This window comes from Schistocerca cancellata, chromosome 1 (genome assembly GCF_023864275.1).
Source record: "Schistocerca cancellata isolate TAMUIC-IGC-003103 chromosome 1, iqSchCanc2.1, whole genome shotgun sequence".
Classification (NCBI taxonomy): Eukaryota; Metazoa; Arthropoda; class Insecta; order Orthoptera; family Acrididae; genus Schistocerca; species Schistocerca cancellata.
In genome coordinates, this window is record NC_064626.1 from 389,821,783 (window position 1) to 389,841,423 (window position 19,641).

At 42.1% G+C, this 19,641-nt stretch overlaps 1 protein-coding gene across 3 annotated transcripts in view; it reads right to left on the reverse strand.

Moving 5' to 3' along the window:
• Nucleotides 1-1,449: 1,449 nt before the first annotated feature.
• LOC126175493 (ribosomal RNA processing protein 36 homolog) overlaps nucleotides 1,450-19,641 on the reverse strand; it is an 86,658-nt gene continuing 68,466 nt past the window's right edge. For 2 of the 3 annotated variants that reach the window (XM_049922326.1, XM_049922334.1), the window contains exon 7: nucleotides 1,450-3,651. The gene's annotated coding sequence lies outside the window, so the exon portion shown is untranslated. The remainder of the gene's footprint in view (nucleotides 3,652-19,641) is intronic. The other variant, XM_049922318.1, reaches the window with a different exon arrangement.

The following is a 19,641-nucleotide window of genomic DNA, read 5'->3' on the forward strand; positions in this document are numbered from 1 at the left end:
TGTGATCGTACAAACATAAAGTATGCATGATCTGCTAATTGTATTTAAACCCTTCTTGTAAGAAAGCTCAGTAAATGTGGGTTTTCTTTCCTTTCTTTATGCATCTTTCACTGCAAAAATTAAGTTTGCGTAAGCCATTGCTTGAAGTCCATGATGTAGCAGGAGCCAAACGAAACATAAATCTCAGAACAGAGAACTCTTTATAAGTGCATCTGCCAACTCTTCTGGTCTTGAGTATTGACAATGCCAGGTGCTCTGTAACGGGATTTCAAGAAGTGTTCTTCTTGGATGTGGTATACTCAATGTCTGTTCTTGAGAAAGACAAAAAATATTAGAAACTTGGTCCTCACATTGTCCATCACTAACTTTGTATTTATCTGCGAATAAATGTTTTAAGCTGACATAACCCCATTGCTGTATTCAAACATGTTTCAGGTAAGGGTACTTGTGAAAGTCAGAAGGTGCCATGTCTGATGAATAGGGCAGATGTTCCCACAATTTGTACTTTATGTCATACATCCACTGTCAAAGCATATCATCCCAGAAAACACTGGGCACAACCATTTGGTAGATTAAAACACCTCCATCTTTTTGAAAGGAGACATTTTCTTGCACATGGCAGTCTTTTTTTAAAATTTTAAATAAAGACTTTATTTCATTATTAATGAGTAGTAATCTCACCCCCTCAGCCATTATCAAGCTATGTCACACCAAAGATTACTTTATGCTTGCAGCATATCGTCATCTACAAAGAAATGTTGAAAGAACAACATGTATTGGTTTGCTGATACGAATTCAGCAACCTTTTTAATCCTACAAATAAAAATTCAAATCAGTGTAAATAGCTACCATGGTTGTGCAGAATTAAAAGAACGGTTGTCAGTACCATTTCACCTTTGTGTCAGACCAAGCAAGAACTTATCACCTTGCTCTCTTACACGCAGAACATTAAAAAAGCACACTAAATCCTGAAGTGTGCAGAGCTGAACATGCAAATTGACATAATTGCTGGAGAGTACATTTGAATCCAGTTGTTGAACATATACAATGAAATAAATGTAATGAACATAATTAATACATTAATGCACTCCAAATTTGCCAAAGAAAATAATGTGAAGGATTCTTATTTGTCCTTATAAGTAGAGGTCGTGTGTCTGCCAAGAACATTATGAATAAACTGGAGGCAACAGAGGGTAATGACATCAATACATGCCTTCTATTATCCCTATACAAAGTACCTATATGGACACCATAAGAATCTGTAGCCACATCTAATAGTGATTTCGTATTTGCCAGCTATTGTGTCTAACATCCATGCTTGATTTTCCCAATCTCCTATCATCTTCTTCTTCTTCTTCTTCTTCTTCTTCTTCTTCTTCTTCTTCATGACAACAAGAATGTTGTGTGTGTGTGTGTGTGTGTGTGTGTGTGTGTGTGTGTGTGTGTGTGTGTGTGTGTGTGTCACTTTCTTAGTAACTTAATCCTGTATTTTTAGGTATATAATGCATAACAATTGCATACAATATAACAACTCGAATAAAATTTGCAAAGCACTCTATTGATAGTAAGGATACATGACTGTTTCAGGTATCACGCTTTATAAACATTTGTCAACATCCTTAACAAGTATCTGTGAGGAACATTATTAATAAAGCTTTTTACACATACTTAAAACAGATTTATCAATACAAATTATGTACAGGCAAGTACATATGTTATATAACATGTCAGTACACATATTTTATGTTATCTTTGTGCATTATACATGTGATTAATACTATTTTTCAAGCGTACATTGCATTTATGCACTCCTGGAAAATGAAAAAGCAACAGATTGATGCAAGTGAATAAGACCTGTTATACTTGCACGGGACACTATGAGAGGGCAGTGCACATGATGACCAAATGCGCCACATTGCAGACACACCAGGAACTGCATTATCAGCTGTGGAATGTTGCAAGCTGCTCAGCAGTTGTTCACCGTCAGAGCCAATGGCAGCCAGTTTGCCGTGGTATATGAGCCTCCTTGTGTGTCTTCAACATTGTCAGCATGCTGCAACAGCATGTACCTTGAACTGTTTATGCAACTAATGGAGTTTGAATGAGGGCATATAGTGGGCCTGCGGTAGGGCGGATGGACATACCGCAAAATTGCGCAGCATGGGGGGCGAGAGATCTCCACAGTGCATCGAGTTTGTCACCAGTGGTCAGCAGAAAATGCATATTACCCGTCGACCTGGGTCCGGACAGCGGCGACACACAGATGTGCACCATGACCGTCGCATCTTATGAAGTGCTGTACACGACAGCACCATCATTTCACAACAAATTAGGGACACTGTTGCTCAAGGGGGTATCACCAAGAACCATTCACAACCGGCTCTGTGAAGCAGGGCTACGATCCCACATGCCGTTACAGCATCTTCCGCTCATGCCCCAACATCGCTCAGCCCACCTCCACTGGTATCACGATAGGCATTAACGGAATGATAAATGGAGACATGTCATCTTCAGTGATGAGAGTCGCTTCTGCCTTGGTGCCAATGAAAGTCTAACGTGTGTGTGGCGTCGTCCAGGGGAGTGCCAAAATCTGGAGTGTATACAACAGAGGCACACAGGGCCAATATCTGGAATCATGGTGTGGGGAGCCATAGCCTACACTGACCGTTCTCCACTGGTGATAGTAGAAGGAATATTGAACAGTGAACTGTACATTGAAACCATTATTCAACCAGTCTTGCTACAGTTCATGCACCAACAAGGCGACATGCTTTTCCCACACGATAATGCACGTCCACATGTCTCCCATGCAACCCAATGTGCTCTTCAAGGTGTACCCACACTGCCCTGGCCAACATGATCCCCAGATCTTTCCCCCACTGAGCATGTTTGGGAGCGGATGAAACGTCATCTTGCGCGGTCTGCACGACTGGCACAGAATCTGGCCCAGCTGAGGCACCAGGTGGACACTGCATGGCAGGCCATTCCTCAAGACTACAGTCGTCACCTCTATGATCACCTTCATGGGAGAACTGCGGCCTGCATTCCTGCAAAAGGAGGGTATACACAGTATTAGCACCGACATTGCGTGCACTCTGTTGACTTTTCTCACGTGGGTATGGCTCTGTCTTTGTGATCGTATGATGTATATGTCCCCAAGTGTGTGTCAATAAAATTTCCATTTGCTGGGTCGACGGATTCGTGGTGTTCTTTTTTCATTTTCCAGGAGTGTATTTACAGAATTCCTCCCTTGTGTATAGTATCCACTAAATTTGCCTCCTTAAAATCATGCAAATATTGACAAGATTATGATTTTATATGTATCGACCTTTATTAGCATGAATTCATATACTACTTTGAAAATTCATGTAGTGAATTCTTTTCAATTAATTAATAATATTTAGTTATACAAACTGTACCAATCAGGATATGAGTATGGCAGTTTTGATGTATTATGCCATGCCCTTTACATATTTTTGCTGATGACCCAATCTCTGAAATTACAAAAATATGATACTACTTTGATTCACATATGTTGACTCAGCTGCTACAATATTTCTTAAACAACAGAGTGTTTCATAAAAATTTACAAACTTATACTTAAAATGGAGGACAATGCCGCAGTTTGTTTACAAAACAAATATCCGGGATCTGAAACAAAGAAAAGTATAATCTGAATAAAGTGGAGGAAAAAGGCTTTTTAATAATGATGTGAGATACTTTTTCCTATATAAAATAATTATGTAGCACTAATGAAATTAAAAATTTTTAAAGTAATAAAGTAGTACATAATTACAACCACAAAACTACTACTTATTTTCACACTATTTGTATTACAGACTCCTCATCTTCAAACAATGGAATCCCCAGTTAGGAATATCAACAGTATAGGGCAAGATAGATGAGGCCTGGCAAGAAGTCGGCATTCCAAAACATCCCAAAGGTGTTCTACAGGATTCCAGTCAGGACTCTGTGCAGGCCAGTCCATTACAGGGATGTTATTGTCGTGTAACCACTCCGCCACAGACTGTGCATTATAAACAGATGCTCAATCATGTTGATAGATATAATTGCCATCCCGAAATTGCTCTTCAACAGTGAAAAGCAAGAAGGTGCTTAAAACAACAAGGGGCACAAGCCCCTTCCACGAAAAACAGGACCACACCATAACATTAAAGCCTCCGAATTTTCCTGTTGGCACTACACACGCTTTCAGATGACATTTGCCATACCCACACACTGCCATCAGATTGCCACATTGTGCACCGTAATTCTTCACTCCACACAACGTTTTTCCACTGTTCAATTGTCCAATGTTTATACTCCTTATACCAAGAGAGGTGTTGTTTGGCATTTACTGGCGTGATGTCTGGCTTATGAGCAGCCGCTCCACCATGAAATCCAAATTTTCTCACATCCTGCCTAACTGTCATAGTACTTGCAGTGGATCCTGATGCAGTTTGAAATTCCTGTGTGATGGTCTGGATAGATGTCTGTCTATTACACATTACGACCCTCTTCAAATGTAGGCGGTCTCTGTCAATCAACAGATAAGGTCGGCCTGTACACTTTGGTGCTGTACGTGTCCTTCCATGTTTCCACTTAATTATCACATCAGAAACAACGGACCTTGGGATGTTTAGGAGTGTGGAAATCTCGCATACATACATATGACACAAGTGACACCCAATCACTTGACCAAGTTTGAAGTTCGAGTTCCGTAGAGTGCCCATTCTGCTCTCTCACAATGTCTAATGACTACTGAGGTCACTGATATGGAGCACCTGGCAGTAGGTGACACCACAATGCACCTAATATGGAAAACTTATGTTTTTGGGGGTGCCCGGATACTTTTGATCACGTAGTGTATTGAGTGGGATGCAAGCAGCAACCAGGAGAGCATCAGAAGGCAGGAGGTTGTGGGTCAGGGAAGTGGGGAGAAAAGGAAAGAAAAAGGAGAGGAGCAGGGAAAAGATTGGGTGGTGCATTGACAGAGGGTCACGACCATTGACTGGAGGGTGTGGGGACAGTATATTACTCTAGGTTGAGACTAGGATAATTAAAGTTGTGGAGAATTCATTATAACTATAACTCCTGTCTGTGCAGTTCAGAAATGCTGGCGGTAGAGGATAGAATCCAGGCGGCTTGCGTAGTGAAGCACCCAATGAACTCAAGCATGTTACGTTTATGCTGCATGTCGTACCACAGGGTGGCCTGCTTTGCTTTTGGCCATAGTTTGGCAGAGGCCGTACATGCTGGACAGCTGGTTGGCAGTCATGCCAACATAAAAAGCTGTGCAATGATTGCAACAAAGCTGGTAAAGGACATGGCTGCCTTCACAGGTGGCCCAGCCACTGATGGGGTAGGATCGACCTATGACAAGATTGGAATAGGAAGTGCTGGGTGGATGGATTGGGCACGTCTTGCATCTGGGTCTTCTCCAAGAATATGGTCCTTGTGGCAGAGGGTGGTCTATTTTATTTGTTTTAGAGGGCAAAAACAAACAGGGTCATATGCTTCCATGTCATAACTATAGAACACGAAGACAAAGAGAGGAGTTAAAAATGACTACACGTTAGTCCCAATCGATGGAAGAGAAGACAGCTAAAAACAGGGACGTGGAGAAAGGTCTATAAAATATGCCATAGGGACATGGATGTCCTGACCTAAAAATTAAATGGCCTTCGCCACATTGCTATGATGGATAAAAAGTAAAACACAGTTGACAACCCAGGGTCGTCTGCTGAAACAGTCAATAACTCAGACAGCGAACACAAAACAAGAATGTAAGTTGTTTAAAAAAGGGCATTGTGCCAGGAAATGGTGAACCGTCAAAGGCTGAGTGCAATAAGCACAAAGTGGTGGGGGACCACCACTTAACAAATGGCAATGGCTGAAAAGACAGTGCCCAATAAGCATCCTAGCTAAAATGATCTCCTCACTGTCTGATGACCGAGAGGAGGTCGTCCAAGTCGCTGGGAGAGGCTTAATAACCTGGAGCTTCTCCCCATGAAGGGAGGACCAATCGAGATGCCAAAGTGACACCACCTGCTGCCAGACAGCAACAAATAAATCATCTGAGGGATTGTAAGAACTATCGGGCTGAGGAACGATAAATGCAGCCTTGGCAACAGTGCCAGCAATCACGTTTCCTGTCAGACTGATATTACCAGGAACCCACATAAACATCACAGTGGCTACATCAAGAGCGAGCACGTGACAGCTTACCTGGACCTGTTGCACTAAGGGACAGATGATGTACAGCGTACAGATGACGCAATTTAAAAGCCTGTGTCAAAGGATATACTGCGTGCCTTGATAGAGGGCGAAGAGCTCTGCTGTAATTACTGAGCAATGTTCCAGAAGCCAATACAGAGACACGTGGGTGCCCGTGACGAAGGCATACCCAACACCACGGTCAGTCTGAGGGCCACCAATGTACAAAAAGATAGTACTGTGAAGTTCCGTGTGAAGGTCGTGAAACTGAAGGTGATAGACCAAGGCTGCAGTAGTGTCCTTAGGAAATGAATGAAGGCCAAGGTGAAAACGGGCTGCCACACGAAGCCAAGGTGGTGAAGGGTTCACACCCACCGGGAAAGTGGCAGATAGCGTGAAGTTAAGCTGCCAGAGCAAAAGCCGAAAGCAAACTCCAGGAGGTAACAGAGAAGAGGGACACGCCCCATACTGACGACAAAAGGAGTCTTCGAAGGAGGCGGCACAGGATGGGTGGCCGTGCATGGTAGACTAATAGCACGCATTTCTGCTGACGAGAAAGTCACAGCAGTAGGACAGCAGTAGTTTGACAGCTTCTGCATACAAATTCTCAACTGGGCTAGTATAAAAGGTGCTAGTGGCAAATGGATGCCATGATGGTGGATAGTATTGAGACAGCGCAAGAGGGACAGACGTGCAGATGTATGAACGAAACACACACAGTCTACTTTCAGACGGACTACGGACTGGTACAAATGGAGGACGGTGGTTCGATCTGCTCCCCAGGAAGTACCACTGAGGACATGTAGGACACTGAGGGACCACATATAGTGGGCTGCCCGGTAAGACATGTGGGAGAACCAAGAAAGTTTCCTAGGGAGCATGAGCCCCAGGAATTTCATAGTTTCAATGAATGGAAAAGCAACAGGCCTAACATATAAAGACGGAGGAAAAAGTCAATTGCTTCACCAAAAATTCATACAAACAGTTTTGTCAGTGGAAAAACGAAAGCCATTGTCGATCGAGACATCCCTGAAGACGCCGCTCAATGAGACAAGTCCGTGGAGAACTGCAGTAGATAGCAAAATCATCAACAAAAAGGGGGCCGAAGATGCTTGTCAGCAGACAGGCCATTATAGGGTCAACGGCGATGGCAAAGCGGACAACGCTCAGAATGAAACAGAGGCACACCGTTTTCCTGGATAATGGTGTCCAACAAGGTAGAACCCACACATACCTTGAAAACTTGCCTTTTAAAAATTCTTGAAGGAAATGGGAAAGGCGATCACAGAAGCATCACGTGTAGAGAGTATGGAGGATACCAGTCTTCCAGGAGGTGTCGTAGGCTTTCTCTAAATAGAAAAAACACAGCCACAGTCTGGGATTTCCACAGAAAATCATTCATAACATGGGCGGACAAAGTGAAAAGATGGTCTACTGCAGAACAGCGCGCTCGAAATCCACACGGTGCAGCAATTAGTAAATTGCGAGACTCGAGCCACCATACCAGTCGGGCATAAATCATACTTTCCATCACATTGCAAATACAGCTGGTGAGAGACATAGGGCAGTAGATACAAGGAAGATGTTTGTCCTTACTGGGCTAAGGTATGGGTATGACAGTGGGTTCATGCCAGCCTCTGGCAAACATGCTCTCTGCCCAGATGCAGTTGTAAGTATGAAGCAGAAAGTGTTTGCCCACAAGAGGAAGGTGCTGCAAAATCTGAATGTGAACATCGTCTGGCCCTGGAATGGAGGATCAGGATGAAGTGAGAGCATGATCTAGCTCCCTCATATTAAAGAGGCATTGCAGCACTCACAATTCTGAGAAGAGGAGGATATTGCCCGAGCCTCCTGTGCTCCTTTCCGATGGAGGAAGGCAGGGTGATAGTGGGAGGAGCTCGAAATCTCCGCAAAACGATGTCCCAAGATGTTGGAGATAATACCTATGATATCGTCTGCTACTGTCAGGCTGGAAACTGGGAGGAGGGAGGAGGAGATTAGTGTTTAACGTCCCATCGACAACGAGGTCATTAGAGACGGAGCGCAAGCTCGGGTGAGGAAAGGATGGGGAAGGAAACCGGCCGTGCCCTTTCAAAGGAACCATCCCGGCATTTGCCTGAAGCGATTTAGGGAAATCACGGAAAACCTAAATCAGGATGGCCGGAGACGGGATTGAACCGTCGTCCTCCCGAATGCGAGTCCAGTGTGCTAACCACTGCGCTGGAAACTGGGGAATGGATCTTGGTCCCAAAGAGCCATCGGAGGTTGGCTTACTCTGCAGAAGAGAGAGTGGAACTGTTAAAAGAACTATTTAATGAAATCCAGCTAGCTTTTTTACTATCTCGAAGAGTGCGATGACAGTGTGCACACAACTATTTATAATGAATGAAGTTTGTCATCATAGGATAGCAGTTAAGTGCAGAGAGCATGTCTCTGTGCGTGAATTGTGTCGTGACACGCCTCAGTGCGCCAAGGGTCCGGGACATGGTGTGGTAAAGAGGAAGTGCGAGGAATGGAACGTTCTGCAGCAGTAACGATAACGTTTATAAGATATTCTACCTGGTCATCATAAGGGAGGAAATGATGTTTGTCGAAGGTTGCCTCCAGTCGGCCTTAGTAAGCTGCCATTTGAGTGAGCATATAGGTGGGGTTTGAGTCAGTAAATAGATAGCCCATGGGAAATGGTCGCTTGAGTATGTGTCGGAAAGAATGGACCAATCGAGACGATGGGCATGTTGGGCAGTGCAGAAGGACAGGAATGAACAGTCTGACTGTGATAACCTCACAGCCTACTTTGATCTTGGACAGAAACAACATTTTATCAAAGGTGAGAAAAAGAGTGTGTTTGGGCACTAAGGAGGCATCTATCTTTTTCATCACCTGACGGATGGCCATGACACCCTGATTAGGGATGTATGTATGGTTTTCTGCCTCAGTCAGACCATAGAGCAGCCTAGTATAAATAACACCACAGGAAGAACCCGGAGTGCTCTGGGTCTTGACATGAACAGGAGAAGCAGCAAACAGTTGTTGGGCTTGAGAATCACAAGTAGTCTCCAAAAGCAAATTGACATTGAGTAAATAACACCTTTCTGAATAAGAAATGGATATACTGTAGAAAAGGACTGTCCGTCTTCAGTATGTGAAACCATGAGGAACCACAGTGCAACTGTGAGGGTCTTTGAATCAGAAGCTTCACTCCATTTACGTTTGGTAGACGTGGACTGTGAAGATGATGATTGGATCATTGTGATAAAAATCCCCCATGACTGCCAACATCTCCCAACTGCCCCCCCCCCCCCCCCCTGCCATGTGGGCCTTACCCACCTTAGGTGATTGTTCACACCTCCTGAACAACTGACAGAGGAACCAATCCGCAATTTGAGAAGGTAGCAGCTCAGGCAATCACCCCTCTCTGGGCCTGGGCTGTAATAGGGGCCACATGCGAACCCTACCTGTTGACCTGGGGCTTGGAATTACGTGTTACCCAGTCACCTGTTATGCATCAGATGCTTGGGGGCAGCCTTCAGGAGCACACAGGGAGGAAGCAGAAAAATAGGAGCCTCAAACACCAAAGCAGAGGAAGGATAGGAGACAGCAAACGAAGAAAGGAAAAAAGGAACGAGAAACAGTGGAGAGAGTGTTCTGCTTCTGGCTACTGGAAATGCCAAACACTTTCCCAAATACATCCCAGACATGATCCCCACGGGAGAGGGAAAACAATAGTAACAGGATAGACAAGCAGCACAGAAGGGAATCAATGCTGCAAAGGCTGGGCCCCTGTGGTAGCCAAGCATGAACCTGGCAAAGAACGGTGAGCCCCCAGAGGAAGGGGTGGGGGATGGGGGCAAGGGGCTGGGATTGCGAGTGGCATAGGGATGGACTAGGATGTTGTGGAGGTTGGGTGGGTGGTGGAACACCACTTTAGGAAGGGTGAGACTGAGCTTGGGTAGGATGTTCCTCATTTCAGGGTATGATGATAGGTAATCAAAGCCCAGGTGAAGGATGTAGTTCAGTTGTTCCAGTCTGGGGTGGTACTGTGCCTTGGATTTGTTTGTGTTCCTTCCCTTGAAAGGAGAAATAGTTGTGGGATAGAGTCTGAAGGACATTGAGAAAGGTAGTGTTCAATAGCAGTAAGACCATGGGAATGAGGGATGTTGGTGTATGGGAAGGTAGCACTTCTTTGTCGCCACAGCCTTCCTCACCAAAAGAGAAGTGCACACCTAGCTCTGCAGATGACGAAGAAATTGAAGAAATGTATGACAAAATAAAAGAAATTATTCAGATAGTGAAGGAAGATGAAAATTTAATAGTCATGGGTGACTGGAATTCAGTTGTAGGAAAAGGGAGAGAAGGAAACGTAGTAGGTGAATATGGATTGGGGCTAAGAAATTAAAGAGGAAGCCGCCTGGTAGAATTTGCATCAGCGCACAACTTAATCATAGCTAATACTTGGTTCAAGAATCATGAAAGAAGGTTGTATACATGGAAGAACCCTGGAGATACTAAAAGGTATAAGATAGATTATATAATGGTAAGACAGAGATTTAGGAACCAGGTTTTAAATTGTAAGACATTTCCAGGGGCACACGTGGACTCTGACCACAATCTATTGGTTATGAACTGTAGATTAAAACTGAAGAAACTGCAAAAAGGTGGGAATTTATGGAGATGGGACCTGGATAAACTGACTAAACCAGAGGTTGTACAGAGTTTCAGAGAGAGAATAAGGGAACAATTGACAGGAATGGGAGAAAGAAGTACAGTAGAAGAAGAATGGGTAGCTCTGAGGGATGAAGTAGTGAAGGCAGCAGAGGATCAAGTAGGTAAAAAGACGAGGGCTCGTAGAACTCCTTGGGTAACAGAAGAAATATTGAACTTAATTGACAAAAGGAGAAAATATAAAAATGCAGTAAATGAAGCAGGCAAAAAGGAATATAGACATCTCAAAAATGAGATTGACAGGAAGTGCAATATGGCTAAGCAGGGATGGCTAGAGGATAAATGTAAGGATGTAGAGGCTTATCTCACTAGGGGTAAGATAGATACTGCCTACAGGAAAATTAAAGAGACCTTTGGAGAAAAGAGAACCACTTGTATGAATATCAAGAGCTCAGATGGAAACCCAGTTCTAAGCAAAAAATGGAAAGCAGAAAGGTAGGAGGAGTACATAGAGTGTCTTTACAAGGGCAATGTACTTGACGACAATATTATGGTAATGGACGAGGATGTAGATGAAGATGAAATGGGAGGTACAATACTGCGTGAAGAGGTTGACAGAGCACTGAAAGATCTGAGTCGAAACAAGGCACCGGGAGTAGACAGCATTCCATTAGAACTACTGACAGCCTTGGGAGAGCCAGTTCTGACAAAACTCTACCATCTGGTGAGCAAGATATATGAGACAGGCGAAATACCCTCAAACTTCAAGACGAATATAATAATTCCAATCCCAAAAAAAAGCAGGTGTTGACAGATGTGAAAATTACTGAACTATCAGTTTAATAAGTCATGGCTGCAAAATACTTAACACGAATTCTTTACAGACGAATGGAATAAGTAGTAGAAGCCGACCTAGGGGATTCCGTAGAAATATTGGAACACATCAGGCAATACTGCCCCTATGACTTATCTTAGAAGCTAGATTAAGGAAAGGCAAACCTACGTTTCTAGCATTTGTCGACTTAGAGAAAGCTTTTGACAATGTTGATTGGAATACTCTCTTTCAAATTCTGAAGGTGGCATGGGTAAAATACAGGGAGCGAAAGGCTATTTACAATTTGTACAGAAACCAGATGGCAGTTATACGAGTCGAGGGACACAAAAGGGAAGCAGTGGTTGGGAAGGGAGTGAGACAGGGTTGTAGCCTGTCCCCGATGTTATTCAATCTGTATATTGAGCAAGCAATAAAGGAAACAAAAGAAAAGTTCAGAGTAGGTATTAAAATCCATGGAGAAGAAATAAAAACTTTGAGGTTCGCCGATGACATTGTAATTCTGTCAGAGACAGCAAAGGACCTGGAAGAGCAGTTGAACGGAATGGATAGTGTCTTGAAAGGAGGATATAAGATGAACATCAACAAAAGCAAAACGAGGATAAAGGAATGTAGTCGAATTAAGTCTGGTGATGCTGAGGGAATTAGATTAGGAAATGAGACACTTAAAGTAGTAAAGGAGTTTTCCTATTTGGGGAGCAAAATAACTGATGATAGTCGAAGTAGAGAGGATATAAAATGTAGACTGGCAATGTCAGGGAAAGCGTTTCTGAAGAAGAGAAATTTGTTAACATCAAGTATAGATTTAAATGTCAGGAAGTCGTTTCTGAAAGTATTTGTATGGAGTGTAGCTATGTATGGAAGTGAAACATGGACAATGAATAGTTTGGACAAGAAGAGAATAGAAGCTTTCAAAATATGGTGCTACAGGAGAATGCTGAAGATTAGATGGGTAGATCACATAAGTAATGAGGAGGTATTGAATAGGATTGGGGAGAAGAGAAATTTGTGGCACAACTTGACTAGAAGAAGGGATCGGTTGGTAGGACATGTTCTAAGGCATCAAGGGATCACCAATTTAGTACTGGAGGGCAGTGTGGAGGGTAAAAATCGTAGAGGGAGACCAAGAGATGAATACACTAAGCAGATTCAGAAAGATGTAGGTTGCAGTAGTTACTGCGAGATGAAGAAGCTTGCACAGGATAGAGTAGCATGGAGAGCTGCATCAAACCAGTCTCAGGACTGAAGACCACAACAACAGCAACAAATGCAAAGCAGGCTTGCAAAGCCCAATTTAACTGCCACATATCTTCCCTGTCTGGATACTTGTGGAATATATAAATAAAATTCCAATGGATACATAAATGGTCAGTCGACAAATTAGTGTGTGCAATGGAAGTATAACAAAAAATGACATTTTATTTGGAGAGAGAGAGAGAGAGAGAGAGAGAGAGAGAGAGAGAGAGAGAGAGAGAGAGAGAGAGGGGGGGGGGGGGGGCTTAATGAGAGAGGATGCTAGAATCTGAATTCATGGATTTTTGTGGTTTTCTCAGTGCGATTGTTGTAAGACAAACTTTTTGTTGTCCAGCCAGGCTGACGATTCCATTCTTCTACATGATATTTTAATGTCTTATCAGGTAATTTCCGTTTTGTGTGCTGCAAGCAGATATGTTTGCTACTGAGAGTTCATCTACACTGATATCTTGTTGGCAAGATCCATGGGATTGGCCATGTACTCCAGTGGATGCTCATTTTCTGATACCCTCCTGGCATTCTCTGGAACATTTATCACTTCAGCATTTTCAACTCCCATAGGCTGTGTAATTGGAAAGACAATAATAATAATAATTCTAATGCACAATGCCAAGCCTTGGGCCCAGATGGACATTTGAAAACAGACCTACTAGCAAGCAGTATCAGAGATTCCTTACAAAGAAGATAAAAACAAATTATAGAAAACAGACCTCCAGTGGTGAGGTTGAGTACTAATTCATTGTCCAGCATAATTAAAGGAAACTGTAATTTACACAGTAATGATAGGAATAGATGAAAACTGAAAACCTGAAAAATTAGGAGTGACACACAAGACAAGAGATATGCCACAGCACAGAGAACGGTCCTAATATCAGATAAAAAATGAAATAAATGGAGTTACAAGCTCAGATAACACAAAGGGCCAAATAGTGAAAAAGAAACCAAATCAAAGAAAAGAAGATAGCAAAGATGCCTTACTGACACTTAGATCATTAGAGATGACAATATGGGATGGATAAGATTACAGTTCGTGGTTGCTGCCTGCATAAGGAAAACCTAGGCATTTGTGTGGTTATAAAACACCTAAGTGAGGATGGATTGTGTGAGATTTAAATGAAGAACTGCCTCAAATAGAAATAAGACAACTTTTTCTCTGCTGTGCCAAATCACTCTGTGAAGAACACAAGTGAAGGTACCAAATAACCAGAAAGGTAAGTGTTCTGGGACGCAGATGGTGTTATCAATGTTAATTTCCTTGATCGTGGAACAACAATAAATTCAGAGCATTACATCATAACACTATAAATTCTGAAATGACGGCTAACAGGGTCCGGAAGGAAAAGGGAAATATTTTCCCGCAGCATGACAATGCCAAACTACACAATTCATGTATCACCACAGCAGAACTTCAGGGACTGAATCTCACCACCATATGGCATCCTCCATACAGGCCAGATTTAGCATTGTCTGACTTCCATCTGTTCCCGATAATGAAAGATGATCTGTGGGGACATCATTATGCTTCTGATGAAGATGCTGAAAGAACTGTAAGACCATGGTTGTGGAAACAGTGTGTCTACTTCATCCATGACTATTTCAGAAAACTTGTTCATCTTTGGCACAAATGTATCCAATTGGCTGCTGATTAAGTGGAAAAGCGAATATTGGTAGTTAAAGATCACATTCTAAGGATTATTTGTGCATTTGGTTTATTAAAATATTCCCATCCAAACCCAATTAACGAAGGTGGAGGCATTACTTTTCATTCAACCCTTGTAATAAACAGCAGTTCACAAGCAGGTGCTTATGAGCTTTACCATTTGGAAAATGTTAATGAATTCCTTGCCAAATATCTTCACTTGTTTCCAGTAATTATTCTTGTTGATAAGTTACATACTTTCCAACTTGGCCCTAGTTACACCCCCTCTAGGTCAACATTATGATTCTCCATCTCCAAACCCACAAAATCTATGGTGTTGAGTGCCAAGCAAACTACAGTGCACATCATTCTTTATCCTGCTTGCATTATGATACACAGTGGAACTTCATGTAGCTGGATTACTTGAGGCTGTAAGAACTCCAGATAATCAGGCAATTCAGAAACAAGAATGGCATGGGTTAAATGCCATAAAAACACACAACGTATTAATTTGCAGGTAAACTCACAAATTGTGTATTATTTTCACATAGATTTGAACCTTATACTGGGAGAAAAGAGACAAGACAAAAAACCTATTAGTTTAATACACTGAAATAATCAGTTATAATAATGGAAACAATCAATTATTGATAAAATTATTTTATTGGATGGATAAAAAACCTACTCACCAAGTGGCAGCAGAACACACACACATAAAAGACTGTTGTGGCTGGCAAGTTTTCAGAGCCAGTGGCTCCTCCTTCACACAGAAGGGTTGAAGGGGTTGGAAGAAGGGCGAAGGAAAAGGATTGGAGAGGTCTAGGAAAAGGGGTATATTTTGTGAAAGTCACCCAGAATTGCAGGTCAGGGGAGACTTACCATACAGGAAGAGAAGGAAAGACTGCCTGAAGAAGGAAACACTGTCTCTGAAAGCCAATCACAACAGTTTAATGTGTGTGTTCTGCCGCCACTTGGTGAGCAGATTTTTTTATCTATCCAATGAAATATTCAGTTAGTTACTTTCAACCAGATTTACATGTCTTATATGTGCAGCACAAGTACACAGGCATTTCACTAGCATGAGTACAGCCCGAAGTTGTTGCCACTGGCTTTCCAAATCTATCACTATTTTGTCCTGCTGTTTTTCGTCTGTTTCTATTTTAGAGGGTCTTCGGGAAGCACAAAAAGGGCTTCAGCCTCAAAGGTTGAACACAGGAAGAATTTAGATCTAGGAACTTTCAGTATAACAATAATAAACTGTCATGGCTGTGTTGGAAATATCAGAGCTCTAAGTGCTAATAGGAAACACTGACACTCAAATCGTTATAGGCTGACTAAAATTTTTGCAAAGGACCTAACAGTGGTCAGAAAGGATAGGCTAAATAAAGTTGGTGGTGGCATGTTTGTTGCTGTTAGGTTAGGTGCAACTTGAAACACGTGTGGCGCGACGCAACACAGCGCGTGTTTTTTTTAACTTCACAGGTTCAAATGGGACCGCGCAAATTGGGACAGCACTGGGGCACAACACGCGCCTGCGCCGGGTTGCGCAGCGTTATGGTTGCGGCACAGTTCCTCGCGCCATGTGCCACCCAAGCACGGCGGGAAGGGTGAGGTGGGGAGCAGGAAGGCAGTCCTGCCATATGCTCACTTCGGCATGGTGCATATGGGCAGCGAAAGTATTGCCCATCCGAAAAATACGGCCTTATGGTATATTGAATTTTATTATCACTGAGTAGTGTTTCGTTTTTCACTGTTTAAGCGCTCCATCTACTTTCATTAGTACATAATAGTTTTCAGTTACAAATATCTGTAGTTATTTTGTTTTGTTTCTTCTTTTGTCAAGAACAACACACATTCAGTTTTCTGCCTCCACAATGTTTTCAGATTGTAAGAAGGGACAGAGGATTAATCGTGAGAGTAGTGAATAAGGAAGTAAGGAATATTGAAAATCACATGATTTAGAAGCAAGGCAGGTAAGTAAAACAAGGTTATCTAATTGCTACCTGTTATGCTGACGTATCTCTACAATCTGTTGCAAAAAGTCGAAAAAGAGTAATTTCCACAGATATTACCCCTTTAATTCTGGTAAAAAGCGTCCAAGAAGTGAAGTACATAAGTTTCACCATCGTTACTCGGATATGGATGTAACAAGAGACATTATACTATGTATATGTGGACATCACATTTACACTGCAAGCTAGAAACAGTCGAAAAGCAGTCACAAGTAACAATGTTTTAATTGGGTTGCCATGATGAGAAAAAGAATTTCACTTGCTGCATGCACATAATCAGCAGTAATAAACTAATTATACAACGGGCAACACAAATGAAAAAAAGGCCCATATTATTATGAAAGTAGGAATATCCTAAAAGAGTGTGGTGATTAGATATATTTAATTTGTTGAAATGTACTGCTGACAAAGGAAGATCTACTTTCATGACAATGTTTTTCGAACTCTAGCTCACACAGCACACGTGGCTAGCTTCTGCATTCTTGTCCATGTGTATTATCCTCTGCTGCTGACAATACACTGACCACTGTGTTGTGCGACAGATCAATTGTTTATTTTTCTCAGTAACAACTATTTTATTCGCGATCACGCAGTGTCAGTTTGGCAAGTAAGTAACCCAGCATCTGGCATGTGCCTATCATTCCACCTGAAGGAATGCTCATCATTATTTTAATATTGCTCAGATCAAGAGAAGGAATAAAATCTCTTTGGTAAGTTTCCATTCCAGTCGCTCAGTGTTAAAAACACGATGGAGTATGGGGATTCAACCAAAATTCCAACAGAATTGGCAATTTATTTTTGTGTGAGTTGTTAACCTTTTCTCATTTGAAGAAGCTTCACCATTTATGAGTAATGGTCACATTTCTGCTGTTGACAGGTTTAATTGTACTGCCTTTGTCAATACACAGTGTAATTTGTACAAACTCATCTCACAGCAGCTATTGCGACATAAATCTGAAACAGAGTGCCCCATTAAACAAGTAACTGGCAATCACAGAGCTCAATAGCTTACAAAAAACCACATAGTGTCGGTTTGCAGTAACATACGAGAAGAAATTTCATGTTTATTTTGATAGCAGGAAACTCTTGTTTCAAAAGCTGTCGAAAACTCTTAAAAAATTGCAGTCACTGGTGTAAAAAAATACAGAGGGAAGTATAAGTACTGATATATCACCACAGATAAGAAAGTTCCGTGTGTTTACAAACTGGCAAAATACTGTTCTCCTTGTGAGCTATCATCTGCCAAACTTTCGTTTTGATGTCTCGAGCGGTTTAGGAGATATGAGAGATGTTGTGAGTATTTCATTCTCGCAGACGTGGGACCAGAAGTGAGCACGCTACATAGAATCCATTTTCTCAAATCAGAGGCAGATGGAGACCACCTCCCAAGTCTAAACAAAAATTCAACATGTTAGCTAAATTTCATATGCAGCAACATATGATGTAATATGCACCATATGCAAAATAATAGCAACCCCTATTTTTCATTGCAAACTTTTCGAATTTTGCATAGCGTCTTACTAAAATGTGTATACCACAATAAGTATGACCATTAGTGAGATGATGGGCACTTCGCCACGAAGCTGACATTTAATGCTACAAGCAAGATAAAAATGAAATATTTTTACTGGGTCGTTTCTATAAAATCATTTGAGAAAGATTACTGTGTGCACGTGCTTCGTTTCCGTCAGCAGCACAGAGCGTCGTCAACCGGGGTGTGCAAATACTTGTACGCGTCTCAATATGCGTTCAACCTGCGCGACATGTGCGGAACGTGCGTGTCATGCTGATGTTTCGTGTCACGTCTCACGTGCTATACGCGTCTCAATTTGCGCTTAGCCTTAGAAGTGTTTATTTTGTAGCAAAATTTGAAGTAGATACTTCCTGTGAGTTAGTATGGGTAGAGGTCATTCCTGGCAACCAGAATAAAATAATTGGACCCTTTTACCAACCTTCCAACTCAGATGATACAACTGCTTAAAGGTTTGTAGAAAACTTGACTAATTTCAAACATGTACCCGACTCATATGATTATAGTTGATGGCGACTTCAAATTACCATCAATCTGTTGGCTAAAATACATCCTTAAATCCAGATGTACGCATAAAACATCATCCAAAATTGTGCTAAATGGTTTCTCAGGCAGTTCGTTCAAGAGGTGACTCCAATAGTAAACAGCAGTGAAAACAAACCTGCTGCAATACATCCATAGACACCACAGTCTATACACAGTAGGTTAAAGTCACCTTTAACTATAACGCATGGTCTGGGTATTTGTGTGTTACTGACTGTAGACTTTCTTTAGAACTGTCACAATGGAATTGGGTGCCTGGTAAAACATCCAACAATTACCTTGCTTCCACCTAGACTGTTATACGTGACCAAACAACTTCATTCTCACACTCAATTTGAGCCTCAATAGAGACAATATTTGTGTCAACTGCAATGAACACTCCCTCAGTGGCACACAAGACCATCGAGTTGCTCAGTAACTCAGAACTAGAAAAGAACACTATCAGAAGACTGTACCCGAGGGCACCAGCACCACCACATCTATACAGCCTACCAAAAATTCACAAGGAGGAGGTTCCATTACGTCCGATTTTAAACACGATAAACACGTCGACATACGGCATTGCCAAACATCTGGCACAGCTGTTGAAACCACTTGTAGGGAACTGTCGCCAGCATGTGAGAAACTTGGCGGAATTCATCAAGGTACTGCAAGAAATGTGCTTGGATGGAGAAGATCTGTTAGTCAGCTTCGATGTGACGTCATTATTCACACGGATGCCACTGGAAGATTCTCTAGCACTGCTTGAGGGACACTTCAATGAGGACACAGTCAAAATCTTTCAACGTGTACTAACCATCACCTACTTCAAATGTGGTGGGAAATTCTACGAGCAAATAGATGGAGTTGCTATGGGTTCCCCCTTAGCACCAAGCATGGCTAACTTATACATGGAATACTTCGAGGAGGTAGCATTGGACACGGCTCCACTGAAACCGAAAGCATTTTACAG